Source organism: Falco rusticolus, chromosome 1, assembly GCF_015220075.1.
Source record: "Falco rusticolus isolate bFalRus1 chromosome 1, bFalRus1.pri, whole genome shotgun sequence".
NCBI lineage: Eukaryota > Metazoa > Chordata > Aves > Falconiformes > Falconidae > Falco > Falco rusticolus.
Genome location: NC_051187.1, coordinates 59,433,218 through 59,447,424, shown reverse-complemented (window position 1 = coordinate 59,447,424; position 14,207 = coordinate 59,433,218). Strand labels below are relative to the sequence as shown.

The 14,207-nt window shown below is 41.0% G+C and overlaps 1 protein-coding gene across 2 annotated transcripts in view; it reads right to left on the bottom strand.

Annotated features, from left to right (window-relative positions):
• The window catches only part of MCUB (mitochondrial calcium uniporter dominant negative subunit beta), a 52,686-nt gene that overhangs the window by 9,632 nt on the left and 28,847 nt on the right, over positions 1–14,207 (bottom strand). The window lies entirely within an intron of this gene.

Here is a 14,207-nt window from a genome sequence, read left to right as displayed (position 1 = left end):
AGCAGTTCAGAGTCCACAGTGTAACTTAAAACAGTGGGCATGGTTTCAGTGAAGTCTTTTACTGCTGAATCATAACCAGAATGGCACTCTTAATAATCTCAAATAAAATATGTGTGACTGAGGTCACTCCTTTGCTTCGTAATTATATACCATATAGCAAAAGTTGACTGTTGACATTCATGTTGTTAAAAGACAGTAACAACAACGCAGCTTGCCCAAGTATGGAAGATTTTTAATTTTTTTTAAACCTGAATGGCTGTTTCAACTCCAGCTGAGACGCTGCTGCAACTGACAGTGCCACCAGCCTCCAGCACCACACTGAAGGCAGTGCACACAGATGCAGTGCGGAATCCCCTGCGCCCTGGGACAGGGATGAACCTGCATGGTTGCACTCCCAAGCTCGTCCTTTCCAGAGACATTGGTGAGAACCATCAAGACACTTCAACACGGCGATGTCAAAACAGAGAAGACAAACAGCTTTGATCAGACCTGCGTACTTCGAGCAGTCCACCCACGCGTGGAAGATGCAATTACTCCCAACACAAAAGTCCTCTGCTTCTACAGCTAGTCCCCTTGCACGAGGAGAGGAACAATTTTATTGAAGCAACTCCCACAAAGCAGGCATTACTGCTATAAACTAAGTGTAACAGGCAGAAGTAGGGAGGGAAATCATGTCCCTGACTAAGCTGGTTACAAAAATTGTGTGTGGGCTGGACTAAGGCCTGGAGTTTGAAATATGATAGTTGGGAGAAGTGGAAAACAATGTGGGGAGAGATGACAAGGACCAATTCTCCCTCTGGTGAGCTTTACAGCTCATCCTCCTAAAGGCCAAAACATTTCAGAGTCTGCAAGCTAATTTCCTTTGACAAGGCAGGAAAGCTACAAATGCAAGAGGCCTCTGCCCATTCAGTACGCCAAGTTCACCAAGTTTCAAGTTCACCACGTTCACATGATTTATTTGTTTTTAAAGAATCACAGGCTTGACTGTTTGGATAGGAATATGCTGTTAGGTTAAATAAAGAATTAATCTGTAAAATGAAACTGCGTGTTTCAAAGATGCTGGTCTTGCCCTAGCTTTCTACCTGGAACAAGCACTTTTCAAGATTTAAAGAAAATAAAATAAATCATTCTGGGAGTTTCCAACACTGAGAAATTTCTGTATTGTAAATCTTCAGGCATCAAAGGCAGTCAGAAACCTAGACTAAATGGCAAAACACCTTGAACACAAGTATTGTTTAAAAAACAGGTAGATACTTGAAGTGCAGGAATGCCGAACAGCCACCTAGAGCTAGGACACACGCAGGAACTTGTCTTGTTTCTTCAGCACAGCAAAGAGACTTTCCCTGGAGCAGAGCAGGACACAGCCCAGCTCACCAGTTCTCACCCCATCTACGTGGGGCACCTACACCTGCAAAACGGGGTAACGCACTGCCTAGCAGCAGGGAGACAACATACAATGTATGATCTGGCTTTCCACAAAAGACCCTGAAACACACCAATTGGAACAGTCCACAGTAATAATCCATAGCCTTGAATATAAAACTGTGTTGTTTCTTCAGAGGGATATATTTAAAGAACTAATCTTTTAGCCACTTGGTATGTAACTTTGCAATCAGTATCTAGATACCTGTCATCCAACACCCCCCAGGTGCTGGCGTGCACCCAGCCTGTATTTGAAGGTTACTTAATTTCTTTTGTTTTGAATTTGGGTATCTGCTTTACTTATGGAGGAAACAATGCGTTCAACAATTAATACATGTTAAAATATTTAGATATATTAAATATATTAAGTTAAAATATGTATTATATTAAATTACATTTATCGGAATAAGATCTTTAAGGTATTTAATTCTATCATGCTTTAGACTTTGATATTACCATTCATGATCCACCAAGAGAATTTCTACATACAGAAGCTTTTTTTTCCTTTTTTAGATTGTCTGTTAATTCAGCCTACCCATTAAAATCACCTGCAAAAATATGTGAAATATAAGAAAAGCAAAAGCCAGTGAGCCATGGAGTTGAACCGAGTTCCAAATAATGAACTCTTTCTATACAAGCTCCAGGTAGATTCATTGGGAAGCATGAAGGGCTGAGTTAACTTTCTTCCTTTGTTTCCAAATTTAAGTCTCCAGTTTCAGCGAAGTTATTAAACACCTAGCTTGTGCCCTACAGCCACATCACTGTGCCCCTTTCAAGGTGCTTGGAAATGACCTCTACCCTACCACTGGAGAAGAAATGAAGTCAGCAACCACTGCAGCTAAAAGCAGGCTTGAACTGTGGGACCAAACCATCGAGACTGCCCTCTCGAACATCAGTGAGAGCTGGAATAGGAGGGATGTCGCCTGAATTAACTGCATCACAACTTTAACTTTGAGACACTGGAAGGAGGACAGCATGCTACTCTTTTATACACCAGTACATGCATCTCTTGGCTAATTAATCTAACCACACAAAAGCTAAAGAAAGCCATTCTACCGATTTCTGCAACTCAAACACACATGCGACAGGACATCTGGCTAAATCACCTCTAATGCAATCACAGCTATGTTTGGGAACTGGGCCAAAGGCTTGTGAACAGCATTTAGCTGTGAAACACCCTTTCTCCCTCAGCTCTATTTGCTTCCTAATGCAAAACACCTGGGAGCAGCAGTTGGCCACAGTGCACTACATCTCTTCGACTCAGTTCAAGGCATGGACTCTGGGAGTGAAAACTCATGAGAATTTAAGACACAGAGTGTTAATTGTGATAAAACCACCAATGTATTCAGTTTTAAAATACCAGTTGGTATAAACCAGAAAATATATATCCAGTTTCAAGAAGTACTTCCTCTGTTAAGTGTACCTCCAGTCTCTAATAGCAGAGAAGTTGCCACTGTTAAGAGTGGAAATTTCAATTACCTGGTTTGCAACACAGCTTTAGGGACCAATGTAGCAGCATAACTGAGCTGGAAAACTAAGCAGCCAGACACGAGGAGTGGGAAAGAGAGACAGGAATAGCAATACCGCATTTTTTACTTTTGAGAGAGGCAAATGACTGAACCTACCTACAGTGCAGTTTCTGGAGTTAGCTGTTACAGATAAGCAATCTCTTGTGATGTTGAGTGACTGTTCCTGCAACTTAAGCTCAAATTTATGTGTGACCGGTTATGTGTAAGGAATTGGTATCATCATCAGTATATGAGGTGACGGGAAAGCATCTGACCTTCCCCAGGGTTGCATATGCAAATGAAAATCTCATCAGGAACCATAACTTCTGTCCTTTGGAAAATTGTAACGTGGGTGGAAAGGGAGAGAGCAAGAAATAAAAATATTTTTCTCATGAAAAAGTAACCCTGAAAAAGGAAATCTACAAAAAGATGTCATTAGGAGACTTCCTGATGCAATTAGTATGCAATTAGTCTTTGACATATAGTTGATTTATTTCATTTTGACTTGCCATACCAAAGTGTTGTAAAAAACCTGAATCAAAATGCAGGTAGCCAAAAATCACGTTTGACACTGCTTTGTCTTCACTTATATACATCTCAGAAGATTTGCTAGTTTTGGTTTGTTATTTCAACAGTAAAAATAATGTAATGCTCCTTCAACATTAAAGTCCCCATTAGTTTGCATTTATTAGTAGAAAGCTATTTATCCCAATCGAGAACATAGCCAGCTCAACTCTGTCTGCCCTCTTCTTGAAGTGCCATGCGCTACTAAAACTGAAGTATTATATTCCTCTGGCACGAGATGCTATTGAAAATTATTCAAGTCAAATTCATAAGCAGTCTTCAAAAAAATTATTGCTGCAGACTGTAACTATGAATGCTGTGGTCTCCCATATTCTCTTTCCTTCTCTCTAAGGCAATGCTAAGAAATATTGTGCTAAAAGAAAGCACAATAATAAAATGCACAGCTCCACTAAGTGTAAGCTTTTTACTCTTAATTACACTGCAGCAAACTACACTCTAATTAAAACATATTTTGCAGTGTGCTTTTCAACAGTAATACAGTGTTACAGTCTTTCCCTCATCAGAAGAGGAGAACTGTTACCTCCTGAAGTCTTCGTTTAACACGTGCTGCAGCTCCCTCCACACAGTTTCTGGGGGAAGGCAACAGGACAAAGAAAAATCATGGGGGAAACCAGTAGCTGCAATGCCTAAAAACGAATTTTGGGGCCTCTCTAAGTATCACTAGATGAGCCAGCATCCCCAGTATGCACAGTTCTCCCCACGTGCTGATCTTACCCAGCCTGTGAAGGAGAGGGCAAGAACAGTTACCTCTCTAGGTGCTGTTTGTCTGGAGTAGCAGGAAAAAGCGAGCAGGTACATGTTTGCTGCTGTTCAGTGAGGACACATACTATAGATAGTTATTTATGTTTTCCATATTGATTTATACGTTTTTCTATCTCTAACAAGCACACCTAGAAGTTCTCTGCATATGAATGATGTCAGCTCCCATCTGATTCTCCAAGGGAAACAAACTGAGCAATTAATTAATTACGGAGTAACAATCTGCAATTTCAGAATAAACTATCTAAGAACATTTAAGAAATGTTTAAAACTGAGGGAAAGCAGGAAAAAAAAAGCAGGGCTTGTCACAGTCTACTGAGTTTGCAGATCTTGCACAACCAAGATTGCCAAAAATGAACCAGTATTCAGACCAAGTTTATAATAACTACACATAAGGTATTTCCCTTTTTAAAGTGAATCACCAAGGCCATTTTGGAAATATCTGCTGTTAAATCTCTGTACTGTTTTTATAAGAAATCCCACACGAGCAGGAAAATAAGACATAAGGAGCCCTAACAACCGCCTACAATCATCTTACAAGTGCCCATTTGAGCTACAGAAACACCTTCTCTCTCAATAATTCAGTAATTTGTCTTTGCTTACACTGAAAGGATTTTCATTGTTTCTCTGCTGGTCCCAGCGCCAATTTAGATTATCATGCAACAACAGGCTTAATACAAAAAGCAGCTTCAAGGCACATGGCTCAGATTTAGCACCATCTTCTGGAAGCCCAAGTTACATTAAACAAACAACCCCTGCAACACATCCATCACCCATTCTGCCATAATATCCCTACACTTAGCAATAGTTTCAGCCAGGGAAGGTACTTCTGACACTTGGGAGAATTCAGGATATATTTAGCTTTTCTGCAGGGAAAAAAAAAAAAAGTAAAAAAAAAAAATTTCTAATTTTCCTGAGACACAGCTTTCCTGTCTCAGTATCTCAATATGGACCATGCAGTGAATACTACCTTATCCCTGCTACTCCATAGGGCACTACAAGAACTGCCCTGCAACACTCACACTTTACCCCTGCAGCTTATTCAAAATCCACAGTGTTTTTAACCCCTTCCTCTGTCCAAATCAAAGTTTAAAAAAGTAACCAAGAGGCCTCTTCTAGCAAAGCAGTAGTTTCAACATTAGTATGCATGTTCTGATGATCTTGAAGAAGCAAGAGCAACACAGCATTCATGCGGCTTTCCTTCAAAACTCACTTGCCTTACAGCACTGTTAAAAAAAAAAAAAAAGAGCCTAAGTAATCAAAAGTTTTGTTTCACATGCCTGTTGTTCTTTCTGTCTTTATCAACCTGATGATCTTTCATTTCCTGCCTCTGCTCAGGGTCCCAGAACAGCTGGCACTGGATCTAAGCAGCCAGACAAACACTACCAATGACCAAGGTGAGAGCTGTGCTGAGAACTGAGGCAAGTGGCTACCAAGAACCTCTTTTATGAGGGCCCAGCTGGTGAAATCCACCACTGCAGCAGGGCTTCACCTGGGAGACCTTCCATCCAGCCTCAGTTGAGCAAGTGCGCATCCTCCACTTGACTGCTGCTCACTACTCCTTTGAAGTCTCTCACCTGAATTCTTCCTCCCCATAGCTCCCCACCTTCCCCTGCTCCTCCATGTGCAGGTAGGAGTGAAGCTGTTATTCAGCCCCTGCAAGTCAGGGATGATCACAGGGGGCAAAGCCCTTCTCACACTGTATGTCACCGAGGTCATCTGACTCTCCACCAGGCAGCTGAGAATGCAGAACTCCACGTATCTAGGGAAGCACCTGGATTTACATCCGTGTTGGTTTTCCGAGCCATAAAAATAGATGCTAAAAATGCTGACATTCAAAGCAGGCTGAAATTAAGCCTTCCCCTCCTCTATCCAAAAGCATGATTTCAGTAAAAGTGACCCCTCGCTGCAAACAAGCAACAGGAAGCGCTGAGGAGATGAGGACGACGAAAAGCAGCGGACCCCTGCCTGCTGCACTTTCTGGGGACTGCTCTGAACATGCAGATAATCCTTGCTTTTCACAGCAAACCTTTGTCAAACCTTCTCCTTCCCCTCCTACAAAGAGAAGCAGATCTAAAAATCTCCTCTGAGTCTAAGGTTTTACGGTATTGTAAATCTCACATTTTAATCCAGTTTCAATGAAGTCTAGTTGTCTGAAAGTTGCTGTTCTGCGCAACCTACTTTATTTTCAGAACGGAAGATGGGATTCAACACCTAGAAGGAAGTCTGCAAACGAAAGAGGTAAGACTTTGATAGGGAGTGATTATAGCATGAAAATGTATTTGTGCTTTATCAAAAGCCAAAGCAGGCCTACATTCAAAAGCTGTGCCATCTGTTCCCCAACAACAGTCTTGGTGAAAAGATTAATTTGTCAGCAGAGACAGGATTTTTAATCTGTCCCACAGAATGGGTATTTCCTCTTGTGCTGTGCCTTCTGGGACAGGCATCTTGCTCTGTGGAATGCTGAAAAAATTTACTTTTAGGATAACAAGAATGAGTTTGCTTTCAAGAATATTCATATAGTATATCTCATTAGATAAGAAAATGGGCTTGCTGCATCTTTTCCTACAAAGGTCTTAGAAAGAGCGTATCTTAATGTACACAGCTGCTTTTGTATCTCTAAAAAAAACCCCAACAACCCTGCTTAAACTCACCTCTAGGAATAACACTGATTCTTCAAATTGTCAGCCAAGAAAAAGCTTGTTTAAATTTCAGCTGAAATGAGGTAACAGAAGAGAGATAAGGATGCAAAGTCAGATGAAGCACTTACAAGTTTACCAAAGTTAGAGCCAACTCTGGCTTTTCTTTTAGAGAGCTTGTCAGATTGAAAGCGCTGGGCCACGCTTGTAGCACGCAGGTAAAAGATGATGCCACCCCAAAACCAGAACTAATTGTCAACATTTTCATTTAAAATGGACATGCCTATTTACAATACAAAGAATGCTATGTCCCCAACACAGTATCAACAGGTTTTTATACACATACAAGGATACACTTTTGTTATTTTTATGAGTATTGTTTTCCCAGCATTTTCTTTACTTAGCTGTGCAGATTTCAAATGCCTTAAGGCATTTACAACTTGGCTAATAGAGAGTTCTTGGGAAATCTGATTGACTCAGGGATTAGAATTAGCATCTGAGAGATGCTTGCAGAAAGGTCAGTCAGAATTATCAGCAGTGGAGAAATTCCCAGTGATGGCTCTCACCTGGCTTTTCAGCTGGTTTTTTAGCAGGTAACACACTGCAGATCCACTCCATCAAACAGACTTTGGAAAACAAACCAGCTGTGCAGCTGCTGAAACGCACCAGGCAGGGAAAGCTGGTTCTTCTCCACAGCATCCCTTCCATCTCCCACTTAGCCACCTCTCTAGCAAACTGTTTCCATCCCCACCCTTCTGGGTGCGTTTCCCAGATAAGACCTCCCTAGGGTCTGACCACAAGCCATGAGGAATTCCAACAACCTGCAAAACTAAAGCAACCATCTCCCCTGTTCCCTTGCCTCACTTTTTTCTTCCCCTCCCTGAAAACTTCACTGCGCTATTCTTATGTACTAGCTGGGCAATTTTGCTCTCTCCTGAAAAGCATTTCCCCGCAGCCAGCAATTTCTGCTACCCAAACACCATCATCCAAAAAGCAGAACGTTTCTTGGCAACGCAGACTGTTAGCTGCAGATCCAGAGCCACCTGCTCCAGCCTCCGGGCAGCTCTGTGGGCCCAGCTTTGAGCCCAGCAGAGCTGTGGGCAGAACCCTTCCCCTTTTGTTTGCTCTCAGACACTGCCCTGGTCACCTCGGCACAGAGGATGCCACCCCAGCAAGAAAACACAGACCAAGAAAAACTGCACTTGACTTCAGCCAGACACAGAGGATTCATTCCATCTGCCTGCCCATACTGAGCAAACAGGCTTTTTAATGAAATAATTATTATATGGAGGTGAAGGAAAATGTTAAGGATCAAATCTAAGGCAACAGAGGACGGTAACAGAGAGTAATTACTTAGTCTTATGTCCATGTCTGGCTTAGTCCCAGTATAATTTAGAGTAAACCTAGGTTTGACTATCTGAATGTTGCAGTATTAGAGAGGTTTCTCCTTGTTCTCCTGCCACAACACTCCCAGGAATAATTTGTCTATATAATTATTTTAACGTAGCAGACCATAAAAAGATATTTTTATAAATAACTCCATAGCTCTGTTCCTTCATTTTTTATTTTTTAGAAGGTCTGCAGTTAGACCACTCCAAACATTTAGGAACCAGTGTTTTGCACAGGAAGCTGTAAACAGGTACTTTTCCAAAGAGAAAACTCAGATTTCTTTCAATTGCTTAAAAAAAAAAAGAAGAAAAAAAAGGTAGGAGCAGAAGAACTGACAAATTAGATCAAATCAAAAGCCCTTCTCTGTTAGTGGTTGGTATTAGTAGGTAGATACAATGATTTACATCCCTTATAATAGATAGTTATAAAGTAATTCCCAAATGGAATTTAGTAGTTAGCTTACATTCCAGCTTTATATGCTGTTACGCTCCTGTGGATGCTCGAATTACTTGCAGGGAGTGCAAAATATATTTTTTAGCCTTGTTAGAAGTAATAAAAGAAAATGAAGGCATAAACAGCCAAGTAAACAGAGAAAGCTAATCCTTTCCCTTTCCACAGCTTCTGATGAATAACATTACAAAAAATTTCTAGGGCAGAAACTATAACAACATCCATAGCCAGTAACCAACAGTAAACTTAAGATCACAATTTAATAGAAGCATCAAATAAAAACTTGAATAAAAACAAAACAGAAATACTGTTTTGTCAGAAACTGTAGAGCTGCCATTTAATAGATCCTGGTAGCAGGAAAATATAAAATAAACTTAAAGATCAGACAGAAGCGAAGTAGGTAAACATTTCTAAGCAACAAGATCAAATGGGCCACTAAAAACGTTATCAGTACCCATATGTTTAAGAGTTTCCAGTGTTTATGCACACTTCACAGAACAGTTACAACAAGCTGGGTTTAGCAACACCATCACAGCAACAGCAGTACTCCACTTGAGAAGACAGCTTTGTTTGAAGCCCCTTACCAGAGGCTGTGGCCTTATGCTTCCCCTCCACTCCTGACCTAACAATGGACGCCTGTATTCAGCTCAGAATGGAGTCTGGGGTCCAACTTGAGCAACGCGTCTATCTTGCAAAGCAGATAACATACGGGGTCTAACAGGCAAACCAACCAAGTGATGTCAGCCTCGTGTTGCTCCAGTGAAGGCCAGGAAGACTCTGGCATATCTGTAATCATAAATCTGCATTTGGACTGAGTCCTCCCTGCTCTGTGCTGAACCATCAGGCCCAACTGACCTTCCCCAATCGGCACCTTGTTAAGGGCCAGTCGGCACACAACAATTCACCTAGTCCCACCTCACCATCAGCATAACATCTGCCATTTTAGAATCTTCTTTTTTTTTTTGAGGATGAGAATTCTAATCACTGGATGGGTCAGCGGGCCTGGACTGCTCTCCTCCTCAAGCAGGGATGCTCTTTGTTAAGATCTGTGCCTCCGACCAAGTCGGATGTTACCCAGGATAAAATTGTTAATTTTGTTCTGAACTTCTAACTCTAGCTCGATTTTTTGCAGTAAGTGTATTTATCAATGGCAATTCTGAACTTGTAATATCTGTTGCCTTAATAAATCACCGATTTTTTCAACTTTGCAAAACTCTTTCAGTGAAAGTCGTTAAAATGGGCTCTGACAGGCAAACATTGACTCTGACGAGTGGCTGTACATACAATCTTTTAGACTCAAAATCACTGACCAAGTCTGAGACTAGGATTGGTTCCAGCTGCACCTGGGCTGCTCTCTGAGGAGGAGTTTAGAAAGCAAGGGGATCCTTTCCAAACCTCGTGACTCAACGGGAGGACTGTCTCCCCCACAGCTGCTCACAGTCAGACTCTTTAACACAAAAAAAGGTCTACATAAATATTTTTTAAATTGTGAAACTCATCTAAGTAGGCAAGCTTCCAACCATCTATTTGTTTTCTTGGAAAAGAACTTTGCTGGGAGAAGTAGCTTCAACAGCATTCCTGCTAAAAGGGTAGCCATAGCAGAGATGTCTAGAAAATCCAACCACTGTTCTGGCACGAAACACAGCTGTGCTGTTGAGCATGCAGAGGCCTCTTGTTAACTCAAGAGTTCAGCAAAGGTCCTGATAAGCGTGTATGTCCTCGTACTTTACGATTTGTGCCTAAGGACCCATGTTGTGGTTTAACCCCGGGCGGCAACTAAGTACCACAGAGCTTGCTCACTCCCCGCCCCTGCCCTGTGGGAGAATCTGAAAAAGGTAAAGCTTGTGGGTTGAGATAACAATTTAATAATTGAAATAAAATAAAATACAGTAACTACAATTGTAATTAAAAGGAGAGAGAAAGAGAAAGGAATAAAAACCAAGGCAGAAAAAAAAGTGATGCACAACACAATCGCTCACCATCTGCTGACCACTGCCCAGCCAGTCCCCAGCAGCGACTGGTGGCCCCCAGCCAACTCCCCCCAGTTTATACACTCAGCATGACATTCTGTGGTATGGAATATCCCTTTGGCCAGTTTGGGTCAGCTGTCCTGGCTCTGCTCCCTCCCGGCTTCTTGTGCACCTTCTCACTGACTGAGCATGTGAATCTTCAAAAGTCCTTGACTTAGGGTAAGCACTACTTAGCAACAACTGAAACATCGGTGTGTTACCAACATTATTCTCATACTAAATCCAAAACACAGCACTGTACCAGTTATTATGAAGAAAATTAGCTCTATCCCAGCTGAAACCAGGACAAAGTATCACTCTCAAATACTTGTGGACAAAGGTCTCAAATGTGGCGTATGAAGGCATGGACTCAGGTTGCGGTGCAACCAGAGACACTTCATTGTGCAAAGAAGGTCATATTTATATCTCTGAGCCCGGATACAAATTCCAGCTGTATGTTCTACCAGGCTCAGGGCAGAAGCTCTTCATGCAGTTACATAGCTATATATGGTTATAAACATGTTATCACCTTTTGGCCAGATAAACATGTTTTTCTTTCTTACTTTCCTTCATAAAACCCAGCTGTCTTTTTACTTCCCGTTGGTAACGATCAGACAGCCTCCATCCTCTTCTCCCACATCAAACATTGCTATCACCTGAAGAGACACACCAAAGTGGTGTCAGATGTCGAGAAAAAAAACTTTTTGCTTTATTTTCTGTTTTTCTTTTGTAAGTCTATCTTCTCCCATTGCTGTTCAAGAAGCTATTTTAATCTAAAAACATCAATGGCTGTGGCTTTGCTGATGCTGCCGACTCCCATGTTTCAGCTGTTGACATCAGCATTTCAAAAACGTACCTTAGCTGAAACATGAATTAATTAACCGTGAATTATTTTGCAACATTCCTTACTGAATCCACCATAGTCTGATTTTCACCTTCTTCCTGTAGAAGTACAAAGTGCACAGACAGCAGTGATATCTGGAAATCAACAACCAATACTGGCTGTGATACACTGAGCTATCACTCTGCCCTTCAGTCCTTACTCCGTATAACAAGCCTATACATTTATACCTTTCTGTAGAGCATACAAAGCAAACAGAAAAACTGAAGATTTCCTGTAGAGGTTTCCAGTGGCTTTTTCTAAAGCTTATTATCATGAGAAAAACTATTAAAACCAGTAGAAGAAGATGAAAGGCTCTGTATGCCCCGGATGGTCCAGCACCTGCGTTCCGATGCACCTGCTGTGCCTCCCAGGGGGTTAGCAAAGCTGCATGTTAGCTGCTCACTTTTCACTACAAAGCCTTTGAGCTCCAGCCAATTAAGAGCTGTTCTATTTCCTCTTCCTCTATTAATTCACTTAGGACATGTATTTATAACACTGATGTGATAGACAAGACAAGAACCTACATTCTCTAAAAGCAGGGTTTACAGAGTGTTTTTAGGAATGCCTTTTAACACCGAAGCAAACAAGAATTTAATCCCAGTCAGAACAAGCAACCAATTGTCAAAAGCTACTGCTCTTTTCCTCCTCAGACCCACAGTAACATCAAGGTGTATTTGATGTAGTCATCTGGTCTTCCAACACAAGCAGATTGCTATAATGCAATGATTATAAGGCAGAACCTCTTACTGAGCTTTGTATTTTGGGATACATTTAAATGAAGCTGCTATCAATGAAAGAGTCCTGTGGACAGCAGAATCTCTAGCCTGCAACACCAACAAAAGTCTAGTTCCACACTGTCAAGTTTTCTGCAAGCTATCTCAAATAAATTCTCTGACCTTGTTAATTAATCAGGTGAAGTTTGCAGTTAACACCCAGTCTGGTCCCCAGACTTGCTCCTAACTGAATGGAAGCATACCACTGGGGGAAAGCGTTACTAGAAGAAAACTCTAAAATAAGGTAAATAAATCCTGCAGAGTGCTCCGTGTGAGGTTGCCGTGTTTATAGCCTGTGCTCCAGAACAAGCTACAACACTAAGAAAATGAATGGCCTGTGGTCATTCTATTCACTCCACCCCCAACATGCACCCAAATTCATACAGGAATTCTATGTAAAGTCAAACTTCAAATAACTTATTATAATTATTATAGCTTTGACATTCTTGTTGTTAATGCTTTACTTCTTAGAGCAAGCAGTGGAAAATACAAACTTCTCATATTCAAAGGACCTGAGAACTGTTTAGTTCTTAATCTTAGAGTTTTTACACAGAATTAATAAAAAATTAAAGTTACTCCTTCCCTCTGTTATGTAAATGTGCATATGCAAACAGATTTCCTACCAGGAAAATATTCTGCCACCAAGTTTTGATATTAAGAATTAAAGAATATCACGTTTGGCTTATTTTTTAAAGCATTATGTATATGCAGTTTGTACAGAAAAAAAACAGGGCAGGGTGGGGAAAGCCAACGGGTATTCTGACACATTGCATCCTATTTCTCTTGAAAACAGCAAAGAAATTCTTCCTTAAAGCACTAACACAAAGTGACAAACTACATTTTTGATACATCAACTAAACCATTTACTGGAAAGCTATTAAGTGTAAAGTGATAGAAGCATATAAAATTGAATTCAAATTACACTGAGCCCTTAAAAATTATGGAACCTGTTTCTTCCTTTTATCAACTTTGATCTGAAGGACTATGTTGAGTACAGGTTGTATCAGCAGCTGCAAAAACTCCTTGCTCTGAAGGAATCTAAAGTGTCTTCACTGCACTTCTATCTTCATAAACTGATTGGCAAGGCAGCTCTGCGTTACATATCTTATTAACTTAACTTTTGAATTTCCAAGTGACCTAGTATTTTCCAGGTGAAGTTTCTCAGTTCATCAGAGCCAATTCAAAGCCCTACTATGCCAACAGAAGGAGAGAGGAAAACACCCATCATTAACATCCCTCCTCAAGTTAGGGCTGTCATGCAGAGTTACGGATGACCTGGATTTTTCTTTCGTTTTGGTAGTGTGATTTCCTATAGGAACAAGACACATAATCACACTACATGTCTGTCTATCACAGTTGGTTTCCACTAAGATTTAAGATTATTTAATAACACAGCCACCAGTCACTCACAGCCAGAAACAGTTAACAAGTGCTCAAAGATCCAACAGCCTACATTCCCTCTACCAGGATGCATAAAACATTAGTGCATTAGCGATACTAATTTTAAATTAAATATGATTACAGAGAGGTTACTCAAAACTGACATCTAACATCTGCTCACTCCTGGCAGCAAGCTTGCCCCTCTGCACCACCAGAACAGCAGGGGAGCAATGCTGTTAAGAAGCAAAGGCGAACTGTTCCCCCTCAGCGTGTTTACCCAGTACCCTTCCAACAACAACTGATTTGTACGTAGAATAGTTTTAACACGTTATTCTGTGCATATGACAAAAGCATCCCCAAACAAACAAAAAAATACTTTCCGCCCGTTTATCTCTAACAATGGAAAGACT